The 18,454-nt window shown below is 51.5% G+C and overlaps 1 protein-coding gene across 5 annotated transcripts in view; it reads right to left on the bottom strand.

The window, feature by feature from the left end:
* Nucleotides 1-5,097, bottom strand: part of LOC142488324 (uncharacterized) — a 107,663-nt gene extending 102,566 nt beyond the window's left edge. For all 5 annotated transcript variants that reach the window (XM_075588690.1, XM_075588691.1, XM_075588692.1 and 2 more), the window contains exon 1: nucleotides 4,701-5,097. The gene's annotated coding sequence lies outside the window, so the exon portion shown is untranslated. The remainder of the gene's footprint in view (nucleotides 1-4,700) is intronic.
* Nucleotides 5,098-18,454: the final 13,357 nt, after the last annotated feature.

The raw sequence follows: 18,454 nt of genomic DNA, 5'->3' as shown, positions 1-18,454 counted from the left end.
ATAAATATATATCGACAAACCTATACATTTGCACGCCCCGGGCGAGTGGATTTAACATCGTGGCGAGCTCCTATTGGCCCAAGCAGCACACGTGTGGTACTAGGTGGCGAGTAGATTTTTTGGTGATTTGTCGACCACTGTGTATATATATATATATATATATATATATATATATATATATATATATATATATATATATATATATATATATATATATATATATATATATATATATATATATATATATATATATATATATATATATATATATATATATATATATATATATATATATATAAACACGCTCTTACGACGCTTTGCAACGTTGTTTATGTGTATGTGGGTATTATATATATATATATATATATATATATATATATATATATATATATATATATATATATATATATACACACACACACACACATATATACACACACACACAACGTTGCATAGCATCGTAAGAGCGTTGGATAAGCCATTTTGGCGTTGTAAAAATGAACATAGGTATGCATTGCATAGCGCTGGATAAGTCTTTCGTTGTAAAACGAAGCGTTGTAAAACGAGGACTGCTTGTATTTATTTATTTTTCATCTTATGAGAAATCATTGGATGATATGTCACTGGGGGGGGGGGGTTGTTTGCTTTCCTCTGGATCAATATACTGTAAATACAAATGTAGTCAGGTCCCCGTGTACCCCCTTGGTCCCTTGTACCTGGCTGCGGAAGGCACTCCGGTGTAGTGAGCATTGCGGTGAGACTGCGGCTAGTAAGGAAGGCGTGCAGGGAGCGTGACAGCTGGCAAGTGGGTCGCTTGAGCCCTGCCATCTTGCCAATGCTTGCGCATGCGCAGTAGACCAGTCGCGCATGCGCAATGGGGAAGCAAGTTGCGGTGGCCATATTGGTACACTTTGCGCATGCACAGTAGGCATATAGTAGCGGCGGCCATTACCAAAAGGAGAGACTACAACCCCCAGCAGCCCCAAGGGCTGTTAGTCTGGGGGCGAAGAATAGCCAATAGGGCTGCAGAAATCCCCTGCCCTAAGATTGCTACATTTGGCACGCCGAGAGCCACGCCAGCCGGAGCTGGGTCATAGAAGGGTAAGGATGTGTTCAGGGTGCCAGTGGCCCCTAAACTAAGCAACAGACCCCCTTATAGGCTCCAACTGCCCTCAGCTTGTGGATGCTACAGGGAAGGCCATAGCTAGGGACACTTCCCCAGAAGTGCTATAGCTAGACATTGCACGGCGGAGACAGACGCCACGTGGTTACTGCGGCCTGCGGTCTGGGACCAGGCCTATCGATTATCAGAGACTCTTGATAGGTAGGGTGACCAGATTTTGAAAATGAAAAACCGGGACATTTTTTTTTTTTACATAACAGTTTATTTATTGTAGTACACTTATACTTTACTACCATTAGTGCGTGTTACATAGTTACGTGTGTGTGTGTGTTGACCTCACTAATCGAACAAAAAAAAGCCAGATGTGAATGATTCTGAACCCCTTAACCAGTGTCAGGATGCCCCCTCTTCACAATCCGCAGTCCCTCAAGGTACTATACTGGAGGGGAGGTGTACCCTACCTGTCTTCCGAGGTCTCCCGTGTGAAACTTGAGTTAGATCTGGAAGAAAGAAGGATAGGTTACTCCGGTGTAGGTATACGGCAGTTAAGAAAAGACAGGGAGGGTGAGAGAGACAGAGAGAGAGAGGGTGAGAGAGACAGAGAGAGAGAGGGTGAGAGAGACAGAGAGAGAGAGGGTGAGAGAGACAGAGAGAGAGAGGGTGAGAGAGACAGAGAGAGAGAGGGTGAGAGAGACAGAGAGAGAGAGGGTGAGAGAGACAGAGAGAGAGAGGGTGAGAGAGACAGAGAGAGAGAGGGTGAGAGAGACAGAGAGGGTGAGAGAGACAGAGAGGGTGAGAGAGACAGAGAGGGTGAGAGAGACAGAGAGAGTGAGAGAGACAGAGAGAGTGAGAGAGACAGAGAGAGTGAGAGAGAGAGAGACAGAGAGAGTGAGAGAGAGAGAGACAGAGAGAGAGACAGAGAGAGAGACAGAGAGAGAGACAGAGAGAGAGACAGAGAGAGAGACAGAGAGAGAGACAGAGAGAGAGACAGAGAGAGAGACAGAGAGAGAGAGAGACAGAGAGAGAGAGGCAGAGAGACAGAGGCAGAGAGAGAGGGTGAGAGAGACACAGAGAGAGAGACGGTGAGACAGACAGAGAGAGAGAGAGAGAGGCGGAGAGAGACAGAGAGAGAGAGAGAGGGTGAGAGAGGGAGAGGGTGAGAGAGGGAGAGGGTGAGAGAGAGAGGGTGAGAGAGAGACAGGGGGAGGGAGACAGGGGGAGGGAGACAGGGGGAGGGAGACAGGGGGAGGGAGACAGGGGGAGGGAGACAGGGGGAGGGAGACAGGGGGAGGGAGACAGGGGGAGGGAGACAGGGGGAGGGAGAGAGGGAGACACACACACACTGGTACACACACACACACACACAAACTGGTACATACACACACACAAACTGGTACACACACACACACACTGGTACACACACACACTGGTACACACACACACATACTGGTACACACACACACACACTGGTACACACACACACACACACACACACACTGGTACACACACACACACACTGGTACACACACACACACACACACACACTGGTACACACACACACACACACTGGTACACACACACACACACTGGTACACACACACACACACTGGTACACACACACACACACGGGTAAACACACACACACACGGGTAAACACACACACACACGGGTACACACACACGGGTACACACACACACGGGATATACACACACACACACACGGGTACACACACACACGGGTACACACACACACACGGGTACACACACACTGGTACACACACACTGGTACACACACACTGGTACACACACACTGGTACACACACACACACTGGTACACACACACACCCTGGTACACACACTGGTACACACACACACCCACTGGTACACACACACACACTGACACACCCACTGGTACACACATATACACACACACACTGGTACACACACACACAGGTACACACACACACTGGTACACACACACACTGGTACACACACACACACTGGTACACACACACACTGGTACACACACACACTGGTACACACACACACTGGTACACACACACACACACTGGTACACACACTGGTACACACACACACACACACCCACACACACACACTGGTACACACACTGTTACACACACACACTGGTACACACACACACATACACACACAGGTATACACACACACACAGGTATACACACACACACACACACTGGTACATACACACACACTGGTACACAAACACACACACACACACTGGTACACACACACACACATTGGTACCCACACACACACATTGGTACCCACACACACACACACACTGGTACACACACACACATAGGTACACACACAGAGGCAGCCACGAGCAGGCGGCTCCCCGCCTCCCCCTGCACCCACCCCCGCGCCCATCTCCCGCACCAAGGGGGGGGGGTGGATAGGAGCGCCGGGACGCAAAGGTACAAACTGCCGCCCCCCCTCCCCCGGCGGGCAGCCACGGGTTCCCGGGGCAGAATGGGGGGACACCGCGCAGCCACCACTGCCAGCCCCCGCGCCCATCTCCCGCACCAAGGGGACCGTAGGGGAAGAGAGCGCCAGGACAGGAGGCAACGGATCAAAAACCCACCTCATATCACCCCAGCGGGCAGTGGGGGGGAGACACCGCGCAAGAGGAGCCAGGCGCGGGCAGACACACACCACGTGTGCTCTGCCGCAGGAAGCCCCGCCCCCAGACACGCTGGTTCTGCCCCCAGGCACGCTTATCCTGAACCCCACAGGCACGCTGGCCCTGCCCCCCGCCCCCAGGCCCTGCCCCCCCCCCCCCCCCCACGGCACCCTTCCCACATGCCGGGCCTTGGTGAAGGATGATGCCGGGGGTGGGGCTTAATGCCGGGATGCAGGGGATTGGCCAACAAGGTAGGAAACTGCTGGGGGGGGTGGGGGGGACCATTAAAAATTTTTAAAAAAATACTTACCAGCCGGGCTGCTTCAGTCTACTCCTCCGCGCCGCCGCAGACTCGCGCACGGCGCACTGCGCACCGGAGCTTACTCGCGCACCGCCAGCGATGCTAAAAAAAAAACCGGGAACACGTGGAGGAAAAACCGGGACATTTCCGGGACACACAGGAAACCAGGACAGCTCTCGAAAAACCGGGACTGTCCCGGCAAAAGGGGGACGGGTGGTCACCCTATTGATAGGGATACAATCCCGCGGGATAGTGTAACTATGTACAGTCATTTTGCCTCTCACCGGGGTCTGAATCCTGAACAAGCAGCAGTACCGGCACCATGTAAACAATAACACTGAGGTTGAATCAGGGGAACCTGGTTCAATTCCTGGTGTCGGCTCCTTGTGACCTTGTGCAAGTCACTTTATCTCACTGTGCCTCAGGCACCAAAAACATAGAGTGTAAGCTTATCTGGGCAGGGACTGCTTCTGTAATAATACTATGTGCTATACTGTAATTGTGCCCCATTGGGAGAAAAGCGCTATATTAAAGGCAGATTAATATTATATACATACAAATAAAGAAAACATAAATAGGGATTAAGCAGATATATTAATATATTCTCATGATTACCTTGTTGCTGCTTGTGAGTGAGTCCTGCCGGCCTGTGATTACTCCCTGTATTCCTCCCTCACTGGTCCCAGTCCCCTGCTGCCCAGTACATTAGTGGCTATTTGCCCAGACTGCAGGTCTCAGGAGGCCGGGATGTGAGCAGCTAATGAATGTCTGAAGCTTCCTATTGTGTAGGAGAAGAGGACAGTCCCACTACCCTTATGGGGGGTTACTGCCCCGTTTATCCTCTGCCCCTCCTTTATCAGCCCCTCAGCAGCTGCTCATTTCTCCTGCATGATAACACAGCCCTGTCTGTACCTGGGAAGGTTAAGTCTCTTATTTTATTTATTTATTTATAAAATAAACAGACCGGTTATTCCCTGCAATCTCTGTGCTCACACCTCCGCCTGCTAGCTGTGTCCCCTCCCCCTGCTATCTGTGTCCACCCTTCCCTCCTATGTCCCCTCCCCTCCCTCCTATGTCCCCTCCCCCTGCTAGCTGTGTCTTCCCCTCCCTCCTGTGTCCCCTCCCCCTGCTAGCTGTGTTCTCCCCTCCCTCCTGTGTCCTCCCTCCTGTGTCCCTCCCCCTGCTAGCTGTGTCCTCCCCTCCCTCCTGTATCCCCTCCCCCTGCTAGCTGTGTCCCCCCCCCCCTCCCTCCTGTGTCCCTCCCCTGCTAGCTGTGTCCTCCTCTCCCCCCCCCCCCCTGCTTGCTGTGATGTTCTGCCTGTGCTCACACCTCCCCTGCTTGTTCTGTGCAGACACAATTTGCATTTACACAGACAGGAGCTGATACACAGACCAGTGTGTAACCTTTTTTTGGTTAAGGAACCCTGTAATTATATTGTGACATTCTGAGGGATCCCAACCCTCTCTAATAGTGAGTCTGCGATCAGACATATGTGGTATAGAAGAGGTTAATCAGACGCTTTGTAATTTTTTCTGCATTTGGCACAATTTGAAATGACCTGAAAATGACAGGGAACCCTTTAGGGATGCCCAGGGAAACCCTGTTGAAAAACCCTGCATTAGACATATTGGGCCTCATGCAGTAAGCGGCAAAAAGGCACTTTTCGGCAGCTTCTCACCAAAAATGCCTGCTACAATTCAGTAAACAGTGAGAAGATAAAAAGTCAGCGATTTATTTGGGTGAATATTTTTGGGGGGCAGACGTGCAGCGAAAAGCCACTTTTCGCTGCTGTTCTCCACTTTTTTAAACTCGCTGAATTCTAGTAGCCCCGATCAGCTTTCCCCCGCTACTCGCCGCTCTAAAATGGAGATTTTCTCTCCAAACTGTCCCGGCTCCAAAAGTTGGCAGGAAGGTGGGAAGAACCGGCGAGACGGGACTTAGAAAAAATCAGGCCCTGGAGAGCTTCCGGTGACGTCAGGGAACATGGTCGGATAGTCGAGGAGCTCCCGCCACCCTCACAAGCAAATTGCATGATCGAGCGACCCAAACCACACAAAAAAAAGCATAAAAAACGCACAAACAACTTAGCAGGCGTTAGGGAAGATGCCGGCCCGCCCAAAAGGGACCCAAGGCCCAGGAGTCACAAAATACTTTACCCCCGCGCACCGCCCCATTGAACAGGGCGGGGACTCCCAAGATGGCGCCGAAGAAGCAGCCCATGCGGCCCTAACGGACTTAGCCCCCGACTCAGGCGCAGCAGACTTACAAGAACCGGGGCTGAACAAACACTATTTCGAAGCCCTCTTCCAAAGAATGCATAAGGAGCTACGCAAAGAAATCCAAACGGACATGAACAGGGCGCTGGAAGGCCTGAGAACTGAAATACATGGGCTATCTAAGCGCACTGAGGCGCTGGAACGCAAAGTCACAGACGTAGTTGGCACACAACACGCAACAGAGGACGAAGTCATAAGACTCGACTCGGCCAAGAAGTCGCAGACCTGAGAGACGCCCTGGAAGAACAAGAAGACAGGGACCGAAGGCAAAACCTGAGAATCAGGAACATACCAGAGACGATCACCGCCGAGGGGCTTCATGCCTACCTTCGCAAACTATTCCTACAACTAGCCCCAGACCTGTCGGAGCATGATCTCCAGATGGACAGGGCGCACAGAGCGCTGGGCCCCAAACCTGCGGACCCTGAACGACGCAAGGATGTAATCATAAAGCTCCACGCATACTCAGCCAAGGAGAAGATCATGGCTGCAAGCAGGAGAGCAAGAGATATCCAAGTGGAGAACATACCTCTACAGATCTTCAGCGACCTATCCAGATCCACGCTAGAAAAAAGGAAAGAAATGAAGCCCCTCAGGAACATACTACAAGAAAGGGGAATCTCCTACCGTTGGGGTTTCCCCTTTAAGCTGATCGTCCTGAAGAATGGACGTCACCACACAATTTCCAGACCAAAGGATTCGCCGGCGTTCCTAAAAGCGTTGGGGCTGAGTCAGCAACAGGACAACAGACCACAGCCAAGTCGCCCACAAACAATGATGAGATCGAGGTTTCCCAGGCCTCTGAAAGGCTGGCCAATCAGAAGAACACAGAGGCCCCTAAGTAACGGACATACCATCTGAAGCACGATGGCGGTCCCCCCAAAGGGAACAACGAATTATGAAAGCAGCCCAAAAAAAAAAAAAAGCAGAGAGAAGCGACGTCTCCCCAGCCCTTCGCTGACCCGAAGCAAGTACACCCCATCAACCACCGATTCGCCTATGGAACCTATTCTACAAACTTGCCCCCCCCCTCCTCCTTGAAGCTTCGCCCGCACCTCCAATCCCACTACCCAGCAATTAACCAACGCAGGTCAGACACCTCACCCCCCCTCACCCTCTGACTCCCCCCTCCCACACTCCCCCCCCTTTTTTTTCCCCACCCCCCTCCCAGATCCCCCCCCCTTGATACTCCCCTCCCCCCTCTATCCCCACTCCCCACGACCCACTTGCTTCCCCCCCCACCCACACATCCTGCCCCGCGATCCCGCAACAAACCCCATCAGCGAACTAATATCCCCCCCACCCCATCGAGGAGGAAAAGCTCTCACTACTCACCTCATCGGAGCGCCAGAAGATATCCTGGTCGACCGCGTCCAGGCCGGTCAGCGTTCGATCGAAGTCCGGCCCAAGGTAGCGAGCTGATTGACCCGGCAAGCCCCCCCCAAGGAGGACAAGCACCACCTTGACCTACGGAGTGAACTGAGGTCCTGTTGACACCCTCCACGGGCGCAGTAAGCGAAGCCAACCGACGCACCTGCAACACGCCTGCACGAACAGAGGACGCAGCCCCCTGTATGAACAGAAAGGGTAGACCCCCTGTCCCCCTTCATACCCCCCCCTCTCACAGGACGATGGGACGCAGTGACAGGCCTGCCACTTCAAGGCCCGAGGAGCCCAGGTCGTATAAACCCTTCTTTTCCCAGCCCCCCCCGGACTTTTGTCAATATGCTCTTTAAAAGCAGCCTAGCGGGGGAAAGTTAGCCAAGTTTGAAAGAGCAATGAATATACTGTTTATCCATGATGTACCTGCAACCCCTATATCACTCCCTTACATACCCCCCCGCTCCCCTTCCCCCCCCCCGCGCTCCCCTTCCCCCCCCCCGCGCTCCCCTTCCCCCCACGTTCCCTTCCCCCCCTGCTCCCCCGCTCCCCTTCCCCCGCTCCCCTCTCTCCCATTCCCCCCCCCGCTACCTGCCCATCCTCACTCCCGATCCCCCCGTTTTTTATTGTCTAGCCTTAAGCAACAATCAAAAGCAAAATGCAAATGTGGTAAGGTAGAAACCAAATGATCATAACAAAAAACAATGAGGTAATGCAGATACTAGCAAATGGACTACGCAGAAATAAGATATAAGCAGAAGACAATTTGTAAATGCAAATGATATATGTAAGATGCCAATTGTTCACGTAAGAAATAGAGTTGATAAGCAGACAAAAGCAAATGTACCCCCTAGCAATAGGATATATGTATCAGATGATAAGAAAATGCAAATGTCATATGATAAATGCCAAATGTTGTGTTTTTCCGGACAAGTTGTCAGAAAGAAAAGAGACAAAGGGTTAATAAAAAAAAAAACACAACGTCTACCCAGCCCACATGGGCTCCTAAATAAGACAAGCCAGATAGGCATCCACCCCCTGACAAGTGGTTCCTTCCTCCTCCCCTGCCCAACCCCCCCTCCCCTCCCCCCCCACTCTCCCTCCCCCCCCCCAATGACAAGATACATGCAAAGACAGAAAGGGAACAACACGATCCTGAGCTAAGACAAACCAGACAGACATCCTTATCCTGTCCAGAGACTCCCCCCACCTCCCCTCCCCTTTTTTTTGCCCACCTCTCCCTCCCCCCATCCCCGCTCGCCCCCCTCCCCCCCTCCATCCCCCTCCACCCCCCTCCCCTTCCCCCCACCTCTCCCCTCCCCCCGCCCCTGTTCCCCCCACCTCTCCCCTCCCCCCATTTCCCCTCCCCCTTCCTCCCCCCTCTCCCCTCCCAGCCCCCCCAGCCCCTCCCAGCCCCCCCCCCTTCCTCCCCCCCAACCTCCCCCCCCATCCTATCCCACCGTCTTGAAGAGGAACGACGCACCTCTATAGCGGAGAAGTGGAAAATAGCATTTAGAGGAGACGGGGCTAACTCCGGGCCCGGAGTATCCAAAAAGCGGGTTGATAAATATGGAACGCCCACAACATAACAATATAGACTATATAAATGTTGACCGACAAAATAGAGGTCTTAAAAAAGGTTTTGTTTCTTCCCAAGGTTTATGTGATGATGTTTAGAAATGTTTATAGGACACCACACTAAGTGGTCGCCATAGAAGTGGTTTTAAGTACGTTTTCACACAGAGGGTGTGGGAGCCTCTTTCCGGTCTCCGACCGTTTTCTGAGTTCTGGAAGGATCTCTAGGGGTAATAAACCCCGTACCTCTCTCGCCCACAGGGGAGAGGCCTACTTTCTAGGGCCATCTGAAGGCCCAATGACCCCCACCCTCCCTATTGTGTCTCCCTTCCCCTCCCCCCCACCCTCCCCCCTCCCCCCCCAACCCACTCGCCTACACAAACTCACCTAAGGCTCGCAGGACTCGCAGCCCTCACTGTGGGAATACAGAGGGCCTCGGAGCTCAGAGCTCCGAAAAACAAGCACGCCACAAAATGACAGACATAAAATTAATCACGCTTAACGTAAAGGGACTAAACTCAAATAAAAAAAGAAAACTAGTGCTCCAGGAACTAAAAAAAACAAAAGGGGACATCGTTTTCCTGCAAGAAACACACTTTAACTCACCAGTTCCCCCAAATACATTCAAGAGCCTGTTCCCACAGGCTTTCTACGCATCCTCCCCGAGTAAAAAGAAAGGAGTAGCTATCCTAATAAGGAACAATGTCCCCTTCGCCCTAACTCACACTCAATCAGACCCAGAGGGAAGATTCCTGGTGCTCCGGGGTACTCTAGCAGGTTCACCCATAACATTGGTGAACATATACGCCCCCAAACCCAGTTCCTCAAAAAAGTACTGGACTCCCTGGAACAGCAGGCACTCTCTTCCTTAATTATAGGAGGAGACTTTAACATGGTCGCCTCACACACACAAGATAAAACAAAAACTCCAAAAGACCTACCCAATGCAACTCAAGGCACAGCTTACATGATCCAATCACAAAAAAAAGCAAAAACATTCAGGGAAATAATAGAAGAATTCTCCCTGGTCGATGTGTGGAGAGCTCAGCACCAGGGTCAAAGGGATTACACCTTCTTCTCCGCCCCTCATCAGTCCTACTCGAGGTTAGACTATTTTCTGGGTACCAATAACATACTCCAGGCTTCCTCCCACTCCAATATCGGCCCAATTACCTGGTCTGACCACGCACCAGTAGAACTCACCCTCACCCTACCCTTTGTCAAAAATAATCCCTACAAATGGAAGTTGAATGATTCCCTACTCAACTGCCCAGAGACAGAGACAAATATAAGACGCAAACTCTCCTCCTTTTTCCAGATAAACGCAGGTACGGTCTCGGCCCCGGCTATGCTTTGGGAGGCACACAAGGCCTCAATTAGAGGAGAATTAATCTCGATATCGGCCAATAAGAAAAAAACTAAAAGTTAAACTCCAAACTGAACTAACAGATAAAATCAAACACCTAGAGCAGCAACACAAAACAACAGCATCCAAAAAAATACTAAAGCAATTAAACCAAACGCGAGCAGCTCTCAAACAAACACAATTAGAGGAAGTAGAAAGGGCCCTAAGATGGACAAAACAAAAATTCTTTGATAAAGGAAACAAAGCCGATAAGCTTTTAGCCTCGAAACTTAAAGGCATACGAGTAAAGTCACAAATATCCAAAATCCGCACAAAATCAGGGAAAATCACATATGACGAAAAAGAAATAGCACAAGAATTTGCTGACTACTACTCTCAACTGTATAACCTACATCCTCTGGGCCAAAATCCGACCCCCTTAGAGACAATCTCGAAATACCTGGAGGAGTGCTCCCTCCCCTCCCTTTCACAGGCCGAACTAGATAAACTAAATAAAGACATTACCCTAGAAGAACTAACCGAAGCCATTAGCTCCCTCAAACCGGCAAAAACTCCGGGCCCGGACGGATTTTCTAACACTTACTATAAGACATTCATTCTGACTCTGTCCCCTTACTTGCTTGACATGTTCAACTCTTTCTTACAAGGAGAGCCAATCCCCGCTACCATCACTGCAGCAAATTTAGCAATTATCCACAAGGCGGGTCGAGACCCGCTCCTTTGTGGCAACTACAGGCCAATATCCCTACTTAACTCAGATCTCAAAATTTACAGCAAGATACTAGCAAACAGGCTCAACCCAATTCTCCCCAGTCTCATTAATACAGATCATGTAGGTTTTGTGTCAGGAAGACAGGCCTCCGACAATACCCGCAAAATAGTGGATATCATCGACCACGTGCATCTCACAGGAACCAATGCAATGATCCTGAGCCTCAACGCGGAAAAAGACAGGATCCGATGGTCCTTCCTAGACCAAACAATGCTAAAGTTTGGTTTTCGTGGTCCCTATTTAGAGGGTGTTAGAGCCCTCTACCAAAACCCCACAGCATATGTAAAAATTTCAGGTGGACTATCAGACCCAATTACAATCAGAAATGGGACCAGACAGGGCTGCCCGCTATCCCCACTCCTATTTGCCCTAACAATTGAACCATTGGCAGCCAAAATTAGACAAGAAAAGGGCATCAAGGGGATTTTGATCTCCACAAAGGAATACAAAATTTCCCTATTTGCAGACGATGTGATCCTGACCCTCGCTGACCCCCACATCTCCCTCCCGAACCTACAAAAGGTACTCCACCAATTTGGAACAGTCTCTGACTATAAAATAAATATAGACAAGTCAGAAGCACTTAACATATCCCTCCCAAACACAACGTGGAAGCTTTTGCAGTCCAATTATAAATACAAGTGGAGCACCACATACATCAAATACCTAGGAATAAGAATCTCGAGCTCCCATGGATCCCTCTATCAATACAACTACCCCCCACTATTTGATCAAATTAAAAAAGACTTAGAGTCGTGGAAAAAACATCAAATATCATGGTTCGGGAGAATAGTCTCCCTCAAAATGAACATCCTACCTCGGCTGTTGTACTATTTCCAAACACTCCCCGTAGTCGTCCCACTAACAGCCATGAAAAATGTACAGGCCCAAATGTTCCAATTTATCTGGAATGACAAGAGACCGAGGTTCCCCAGATCGGTAATGTTATCAGCCAAACTAAGAGGAGGTCTGGGGGTCCCCGATGTGGTCAGGTACTACCTCGCTTGGAATAAGGCTGGTTGCAGACTTGCTGAAAAATGGAGAGATTCTAACATTTAAGGAGGTACGGGACAAATACCAAGCTCAACACCTCCACCTATTCAAATACCTACAAATTAGACATTTTTTGCTCTCGCTCTCGCAGAACTCCAAATTTCCCCCACCCACCAGATTTGAAATACTATGCATTAAAGGCAGGTATCAAAGAGGCCTAATCTCTGACATATATAGGGATAGAGTCAGCATCAGAATCCCCGACCCACCACTACTGTATATGCAAAAATGGTCTGCGGACTTAAATATACAAATTGACAATGAGGAGTGGGAGGATATCTGGGAGATGGCAGCAAAAACCTCAATCTGCACAGTAACAAAGGAGAATATCTACAAAATTCTATTCCAATGGTACCTGACCCCAGCTAGACTGAGCCAGATCTTCCCCGGCCCCCCAGACCTGTGCTGGTGAGGATGTGGTCAAAAGGGAGACATGGCCCATATTTGGTGGACATGTCCGGAGATTCAGAGGTTCTGGGTTAGGATCCAGACGCTGCTTTATGAGACAACGGGAATTCCTCTCCCCCTAGATCCACTGTCCCTGGTGCTGAGTAAACCCTTTGACGACCTACCCCCACCCATGAGTAGACTGGTCTCTGCAATCTTGACTGCAGCCAGGTGCTCAATAGCAGCAGCCTGGAAGCAGGTCAAAGCCCCTGCAAGAAACACAGTCATAAGGCGAGTGGACAAAGTAATGTCTATGGAAAAATTAACAGCTATGCTGCACAAAAAAAATGCCACAGTTCTGGAACACATGGGACCCATGGATAGGCCCCCAGGGCTTCAGATAAAGACATAAAGCGCAAACCCTAGTGAAGGGAATAACCCAGATCCCAAAGGTGGGAGACGTAGACGAGCCAAGGGGGACTTCCCCCCCCCCCCCCCCCCGTGCACCCCCTGCCTTTCCCAGTCTCCAACCCTCCCTCTCCCCCTCCCCCTCTGTCTGTCTACCCTCCTCCTCTCCCAGCCCCCCCCAGCCCTCCCCTCCTCCATTCCCTTAACCCCTACTATTAAAAAACAATGTTGGCTAGCATGCACTCAATAAAGTCGAACTTAAACAATTTTATGTTACTGAAAAGTATGTACTCATTCCTGTAAATGTCAATGCCAATAAAAAAAGATTGATAAAAAAAAAAAAAAATCAGGCCCTTTTCCTGCCTCGGATTGATGCCGGGGGTCTCCGGAGCTGATACCTATTAATACCAGCACCGGAGACCCCCGGCATGCATCCGAGGCAGGAAAAATGCATTTACAGCCCAATTCATTACCGTAGCGGCTAACCACTAAGGCAATTATGGGGTTAACCACCCGTGACAGGCTTATTGTGGGTAGCGGGGGTGGGTGAAGGGGGTATTTGGCCATGGTTGGGGGTTTAGGCCTTGTGAGGGGACTGCGGGTGGAGTTAACCCCTTCATACCTTTGCGGTTAATACCGCTAAAGTAATGAAGGGGTTAACCCCTCCCACTACCTACCCCGCAAAGTCTAAACGCCCACCAAGGGCCAAATACCCCCTTCACCAACCCCTGCTACCCACAATAAAAACAATACACACTACAGCCCCACTACCTACCTCCTAGGTCGGCAATAAACATTACTATATAAAATATACCACCCACCCCCTGTGCCCCCGACAACCCCTATACCCCCCTAACATACAGTACATTTTTTTTTTATGCACAGGAATTATACTACAGGCCGGCAGTGGCCCTCGGGTGGTCCCCGCGGGTGTCCGGAGGTCCCTGCTTGCCTGCAGTACCCCAAAAAAAAATTAAAAATACATAAATACTTTCAAATAAATACCCCCCCCCGCCCCACCTCCTAACACATACAGTGCAGTAATGGGCAAAACTACTATGATCCACATATGGATAATAATGCATTTGCCCGTTTCAAATACAAGAAGCATCAGAAATAAAATAAATACATCTTGCACTCACTCCTGCCAGGCACCCACAATGAAGGCCATCTCCTCCTCACCCCGTCCCTGCCCTCTGGTGCTTCAAAAAATACACAAGAATAAAAAGAGACAATCTAATGTCCCCTAACCAATAATCACCTTAGCGGTTATTAACCACTACAGTAATTAAGGGGTTAACCCACCCTCCCCCACTACCCACCCGTGAAGCCTAACCTCCCTCACCCACTACCCACCAGGGAGACCTACCCACCCACCCTTGGGGACAATACCCCCTTCACACCCCCCCCCCCACTGCCCACAATAAAAAAAAAGTACACATAACAGCCCCACTACCTCTCTCCTAGGCCCCACAATAAACATTACCATATTTAATAAACATTATTACATAACCCACCCACCCCCTGTGACCCCCCCGCCCCCATAAAAACATAATTTATTATTTTACATACAGGGTTAATACCCCAGGCCTACGGTAGTCCCTAGTGGTCCCGACGGGTGTCCGCAGGCCCCACAGTGCACCAGAGGGGTGTGCCCACCGGTGTCTGGGGGTCTCTGGGTGGTCCCCGCTAGGTGCAGTGGGTCTCCAGGTGGTCCCTGCAGGTTCACCATGGGCCAAAATGGGGTCCACGGGTGGGCCTGCGGATGTTTGGGGGTCCCCAGGTCATCCCCACAGGTGTCTCAGGCCCTCAGGTGGTTCCCACAGGAGTCCGGGGGCCCTCGGGTGGTCCCTGTGGGTCTGTGAGGCCCCCACAGTTGTGGGGCCCACGGTTCTTCCCCGCAGGTGTACCCCGTGGGTCAGCAGGTGGTACTCGTGGGCGTCCGGGGGTCCTCAGGTGGTCTCTATAGGTCACCGCAGAGCTAAGGTGCCAACCCTGTATGTAAAAAAAAAAACCCATGTCTTACATTTAAATAAATCAACCCCTCCCCCCTCACCACCAAACACATACAGTAATGTGTGTAGCCCTCTTACCCCTTTATGGGAAGAGTCTACGGGTGCTGATATTACCTGTTGGCTCACAGAGATCTGAGCCTCCGCCACTGAGAGCCTGGGATACACCTGAACTACTAGATGACAGCGCCTCCACCTGTACGGGATCCCTATTATTGGGGATAACCCAGTGCAGGAACAAATAATAATACTACACAGCATATAACAATAACCTTTACTAATATAGATGTGCAGCAGGCCTTTATTGTAACAGGGTTATTGACATGAAATGCCCCTTTCCCCCTAGAGGTACAACTAGCCAATGCACCTCGCAGGGAGCAACCCCCCACCGTGTCCCCACATGTGTCCTTTATACTGTCCGAGGCCCTTGGCCACTCTACCACGTAAGTGTCCTCAAGTGATACCCCACCCTTTAGGCGTGGTCAGCGGTGTGCTGTACAGTAATACAAAAAGTGAATCCCTGCGCTTCTCCCTTTGGGATAGCAATCAATTGGGATTATATATATATATATATACATATATATATACAGTGTTCGACAAATAATAATAACCACTCGCCCATGGCAAGTGGATTTAGGCCGCTGGTGAGCCGTGCTGCGGCTCTATTAATTCCCCTGCTCGCGCCAAAATTTTCAAATTTTTTTTTTTAATAAATAAATAAATAATTCATCTCCCTGATTGGTCTGACGCGGGGAAGAGGGCCGGCTGGCAGCTCTTGGTCAGCCTCTCTCTCCCCCCTCCCCTGCCCCCGATCCCCGCTTGCTGCCAAGGGCTCTGACTTCCGTCCCCATGGATGCAGCCGGTGGGGGACGCGCGCGCAAGCAAAGTTGGCTGCTGGATCCAGCGCGTCTCCGTCCAGCCACGTTTCCCATCGGGGAGGTTGGTGTGGCCGTGCGGATGTCCCCCGCATGCCTCCACATACTCAATTTCCCCCCCAATGCCCCCCGCAGGCCCTCCGATGTCCCCCGCAGGCCCCCCAATGTCACCCGATGTCCCCCGCAGGCCCCCCAATGTCACCCGCAGACCTCGATGTCGCCCACAGGCCCCAGATACCCACATACCTCTGGTGAGTGGGACTTCTGGCTCTGTTTTTTGTAGTCTGTGTGTGTTCATTCCGTTCCTTGTAGTGTGTGTGTGTGTGTTAGTGAGCTGGGGCTGCTATTCCGCGGGAGGTTGCGGTGTGCCGGGCCCAATCAGGTACCGGGGGAAGGGGGGGTGGACGCACACGCACACTCACACCATCCCCTGCAGAGCTGGGGCTGCTATTCCGGGAGGCTGCAGTGGGCCGGGCCCGAGCAGGTACCGGGGGGTGGGGGGGGACATGCACACTACCCACACTACCCACTGCAGAGCCGGGGCGGGAGGCTGCGGTGGACCGAACCCGGCGCCACCAGCGCCATGTCGGGCTGCCGGGTCCCAGATCTATTCCCCCTCCCCCCTCCCCTGCAGCAGGCGCCTCGCTCCGCTCTTGCTGCGGCCTCCCGTTTAGGCCCCGCAGAGCGGTCGACGTGCAGGAGAGGTGAACGGTGATGCAAAGGGGGAGTGAACGGAGGTAAGGGGGGGCGGTGAAAAGAGGTAAAGGGGAGGCGGTGAACAGAGGTAAAGGGGGGGGTGAACGGAGGTAAGGGGGGAGGTGAACAGAGATGCAAGGGGGAGACAGGCTGGACTGGGGAGAGAGCAGAGAGAGAGACAGGCTGGAGTGAGGAGAGAGCAGAGAGAGAGACAAGTTGGAGTGGGGAGAGGACTGAGAGAGAGACTGGGGGGGAGAGTAGAGAGACAGGCTGGGGGGGGCTAAATTCTCCCAGGCAGTCAGTCGCCCACCCAGTCACCCAGTCAGTCACCCACCCAGTCAGTAAGTCACCCAGTCAGTAAGTCACCCAGTCAGTCAGTCACCCACCCAGTCAGTCACCCACCCAGTCAGTCAGTCACCTACCCACCCAGTCAGTCACCTACCTACCCAGTCAGTCACCTAACCCACCCAGTCAGTCACCTACCCAAGTCACCCACCCACCCAGTCACCTACCTAAAGGTCAGTCACCTACCCACCCACCCAGTCAGTAAGTCATCTAACCCACCCACCCAGTCAGTCAGTCACCTAAAGTCAGTCAGTCAGTCACCTACCCACCCACCCAGTCAGTCATCTACCCACCCACCCAGTCAGTCACCTAAACCCAGTCACCCACCCAGTCAACCCACCCACCCAGTCAGTCAGTCACCCAGTCAGTCACCTACCCAGTCAGTCAGTCAGTCACCCACCCTCTCTCTCTCTGTGTGTCACCCACCCTCTGTGTGTGTGTGTGTCACCCACCCACTCTCCCCTCTCTGTCTCTCCCCTCTCTGTCTCTCTCCCCTCTCTCTCTGTCTCTCTCACCTCTCTCTCTCTGTCTCTCTCACCTCTCTGTCTCTCTCACCTCTCCCTCTCTGTCTCTCTCACCTCTCTCTCTCTGTCTCTCTCACCTCTCCCTCTCTGTCTCTCTCACCTCTCCCTCTCTGTCTCTCTCACCTCTCTCTCTCTGTCTCTCACCCACACTCTCTCTGTCTCTCACCCACACTCTCTCTGTCTCTCTCACCTCTTTCTCTGTCTCTCTCACCTCTCTCTCTGTCTCGCTCACCTCTCTCTCTCTGTGTCGCTCACCTCTCTCTCTCTGTCTCGCTCACCTCTCTCTCTCTGTCTCTCTCTCTGTCTCTCTCTCTCTCACTCTCACTCTGTCTCTCACCCACACTCTCTCTGTCCCTCACCTCTCTCTGTCTCTCTCACCTCTCTCTCTCTGACTCTCTCTCATCCTCTCTCTGTCTCTCACCCACACTCTCTCTGTCTCTCACCCACACTCTCTCTGTCTCTCACCCACACTCTCTCTGTCTCTCACTCACACTCTCTCTGTCTCTCTCACCTCTCTCTCTGTCTTTCTCACCTCTCTCTGTCTCTCTCACCTCTCTCTCTGTCTCTCTCACCTCTCTCACCTCTCTCTCTGTCTCTCTCACCTCTCTCTCTGTGTCTCTCTCCTCTCTCTCTGTGTCTCTCTCTCACCCTCTCTCTGTCGCTCACCCACACCCTCTCTCTGTCTCTCACCCACACTCT

The sequence above is a fragment of the Ascaphus truei genome, chromosome 2 (assembly GCF_040206685.1).
Source record: "Ascaphus truei isolate aAscTru1 chromosome 2, aAscTru1.hap1, whole genome shotgun sequence".
NCBI lineage: Eukaryota > Metazoa > Chordata > Amphibia > Anura > Ascaphidae > Ascaphus > Ascaphus truei.
This window is presented reverse-complemented; position numbering and strand designations above follow the sequence as displayed.